This window comes from Mangifera indica, chromosome 12 (genome assembly GCF_011075055.1).
Source record: "Mangifera indica cultivar Alphonso chromosome 12, CATAS_Mindica_2.1, whole genome shotgun sequence".
NCBI classification, from domain to species: domain Eukaryota; kingdom Viridiplantae; phylum Streptophyta; class Magnoliopsida; order Sapindales; family Anacardiaceae; genus Mangifera; species Mangifera indica.
The window spans coordinates 11,054,410-11,058,762 of record NC_058148.1 but is presented as its reverse complement, the minus strand read 5'-3'; positions in this window follow the sequence as shown (position 1 = coordinate 11,058,762).

The following is a 4,353-nucleotide window of genomic DNA, read 5'->3' as shown; positions in this document are numbered from 1 at the left end:
GATCCAACGAGATTATTGTAGTTAGGGCTAAATTCAATCTAAATTGAATTTGAGCTCGGTTTAATTTACATGGAACCGAATGTGAGTTCGTTAAACTTGCTTCAAAAGAGTTTCAGTTTAACTCGTTTCAAAAAAGTTAAACTCGAGTTTGAGTTCGTTATGAACTTTGAACTTGATTCGTTATTAAATGGTGTTGTTTTAATGTATATTAGTCAAAATAACATTATTTTATATTGAATTTTTTATGCTTATAAGTTTGACAAATTGAACAATACTAAAACTTGAGTTTGAGTAACTCTAGCTTAAAAATATAAGTTTAAATAAATTTAATTCAAATCTACCCATAATTTGAGCTATGGTTATGGTTATGGTTATAATTACAGTTCTAAACTTTGTATATTTATTTAATTTATTGCGGATGTTTTACGATTTAAATGGTCAATTCATTAGCAATTTTGGAATTCGTAGTTCAGAAAATAATTTGGGAAACCACCTCAGACTACAGTAATTGTTCATGGTAGTATTTGAGGCTTGATCGGGGTGTTTTTTGCACCAAAAATAAGGATTGAATCATAACAATGTTTTAATTTTTCGGTTTACTCGGGACTTTTTCTTTTTTTCTTTCATTTAATTATAGAAGGGAGGATGGTTATTTAACATCCCAACTATTTTAAAACAATAAATTTTTACCTTTAAAATTAAAAAATAATAAATATTCATAATTTTTTCTGTGAGATTTATTTGTAAAAAGTATTTAAATAATTTTATTTATTTAATATTTAATTTTAATTTTAATTTTAAAAATAAAAATATCTATCAAAACATAAATTTATTCTTATTTAGATATTAATAATGATATATCATTATATAATTTAATATTAAATTATTTTTTATTTTAAAACTATTCAACTATGTAACAATACATTATTATTAATATTTAAATTAATACTCTTTATAAATTCACGTAACTTTATTATTTTTTGTTATTTTATAAAAACTTCTACAATCCATTCAAGTTTCTTCTCCTCCCCTCTACTCATAAAGCTATAAAATAAGTTCCTGTATTCAAACAAAAAGATTCAGCTTGCAATTCAAACATCAGTTCACAAAGCATAACAAGTAAAACGTTTTTAATTATACGAACCACATTAAAATCAGGGGAATTGAAATTTACACACACATTTCACTGCACCTATACAATTTTACTCAACCATTTTTCAATTATATAATTATACCATAAACTCTAATATAATATCAAGTTTACTCTCGTCTTCGACTTTAAAAACATGAGTTTCAACCAACTTTTCACTGCAAATTAATCAATTATTTTGTCAAAATCTTACATAAAACTTATTTTAATAGAAGTAAGTATTGACCCAAATGCCTATAATTTTATCTATACACAATTAAAAATCTTAAAATTTCAAGTACACAAACTTTGTTAGGGAAATAAGATTTTATTGATAAATATTATTTTTTTAAGTTAAAATATTAATTATTTAATCAAAAAAATTTATTTGATTAGATCGAATGCATGTTTATGATGTGTTTATGGTAAAAATGACGCAAAAATGTAACAGGAGAAGAACAAAGGGTAGACACGTCCCGTCTAGGGGCGTTTAGAGAATTTTTATTGCAAAAAACTATAGTTTTTATTTTTTAACCTTGTCAAGTTAAGTTTTTATGTTTTTAACATTACGAAAGAGGGTTAATTGGAATAATTAATGTAAACAAACATCGTATTATACATTCTAGGCAAAACATACGTATAATATTATTAATATTTTTAGTTTATAAAGATTTTTTAAAAAATAATAACAATGAAAAAATGCATGGTATTTTGAATGTGTTATTTTATTAATCAGTTTGAACAATATTATTCATTAACAAGATTCACATAAAACAATGACCATGTATATTTTAAACTAAACAACAACACTTGGCGTATCCAAAACATTTACTGATCGTCCCTGGATGCTTTGAAGCACAAAATTCGGTGCATTGAGGAATAGTGCAAGGCTCTATTATTGTACAATATCCTTGTGCCTCCACAGGTAATGTAACTGTCATTTCATAAAATAAAATATTAACATTTGCATTAAAAATAAATAAATAAATAAATTTATTCGATTTAGCAATAGAAAGCATCATTATCAATCTCAATCTCTCTCCTGTTATCTAAATTTTAGAACCTACGTTTCACTTTTCATATGGTAAATTTATTAACCGAAAAATTTGATAGAATTTTATGAAATTCTACAAATATTGAAGTAAAAAATTTAAATGATACAACTTTTAAGACTTATCCATAAATATCATCTTAAACTTATAGTAGATAGTTTTGAATAGAATATCAATAATCAAAAAAAGAAAAAAACAAAAAGAATGAATGTTAATATGTACTTAAAAAGGTTTACCACATGAGAATACGAAGAAAAACAATGCGAAGAAAAGAAAGTGTTTTAAAAAGGCCATTTTTTATCTTTAGGAGATAAAATTTGAGTCTTATATGTGTAAAGCTATTAAACACCCACACACACACACACATATATATAAAATGGTGGTGAATCACATGTTTAGTAATTTAATTAAAATAATGTATGTTTGGTAATTAGTTTTTATACATGTAGTAACTATATGTATACATGGTAATTGTATATATAGTAATTATATATATACATGTTACTTTATATATATATATACACACGCATACGCGCGCACGTGCACACACACTTTAATCTTATTACTATATATATTTGTATAATAATAATAATATGTTGTGCATATATGAAAATTTTCCTAAAAAACTCTAATCTCACCTTGCCTAAATACATAGTCTCCATGTAATCTAGAAACATCATTGATTTATAAACTTATAAAGGATTGCCAGCTAGACGGATTGGTCTTATGTATACCAAAACTAACCAAAAGTTTGATTCACGTGTAAATCGGTAGATCCCATCATGTGGGTGAGAAATATTCAACCTACTCTATTTTTATACATCATTAATTTAATTTTTTATTTTATTTTTGGAAAATAAATACTAAAAAATTTGTAAATTTTAATGAATATATCGTGTTGCCGATTAAACATTATGATAAGTCACAATAATATCTATTTGAGACTAAATATTTTTGTTAAAATTAAGATTTATGAGATCACATTTATTTACACATGAATCAAACTTTTGGCTTAGTTTTGGTATGCATAAGATCAATCCCTTTGGCTCGACAACCCTATACAAGTCCATAAATTAAGGATGTTTATATTTAGGCAATGTGAGAATAGTCTTTTAATTATAGTATGAATTTTTGTGAAATAAATATCAAAAATTTTGTAAGCGTCAATCAATACATCATGTTACCGATTAAATATTATGACAACTCATAATAATTTATATTTAAGATTAAATCATTAAAATTATGCATGATGAAGATGGAGAAATTGAAAAGAAATATGTATGACTCATTTTACGTGATAGTGATAACACTAATAGAAATATAAATATTGACATTGATCTTATGAATAATTGATAGAAAGATTATATATTTTTTAATTGATATTTTTCTTTTCCACTAAAGAACTAATTAGTCAAATTTATTTCGAATAAATTTATTTGATCATATGTTTTTCGGATAACTCTACGTGGTTTTAAATGAAATATACCTATAATTTTTTTTAGTTTATCGAGATTTTTTTTAAATAATAATAATAATAATGAAAGGTAAAAGATAAACAATGCACAAATATAACAATTATGAAAGTTTTATTTTATTAATCAGTTTCGAATAATATTTACTATGAATATTATTCGTCAATAAGATTTGAACAGAGTCATGACTGCAAAGTTTTAAGTTAAACAACAACACTTGGCTGGGCTAAAGCAACGACCGATTTGTCCTGGATACTTTGAAGTGCAGAATTGGGTGCATCGAGAAACAGTGCAAGGCTCTACTATATCACAGTATCCTTGTGCCTCCACAGATAATGCAACTGTCGTTTCATAAAAATATGAAATATTAACATTTATATTAAAAACCAAAAATATTAACATTAATAAACAAATGAAAAACGAAGGCATAAAATAAAGAAAGAAAGAAATAGGAAGAACTGAATATTAATGCAGGACTTAAAAGAGTGTTTTACCAGATGAGACTAGTAGGACAAGGACTAATAGGAGGAAAACAGAGTGTTTTGAAACAACCATTTTTGTTTTTAAAAATAATTTTTGAGTTTCTCATGTATAAGCTATTTTACACACATATATATATATATATATATATATAATTAAAGTAACACACACAAATAGATACATATATGTATATGGAAATATAGGAAAATTAAAGTAATAT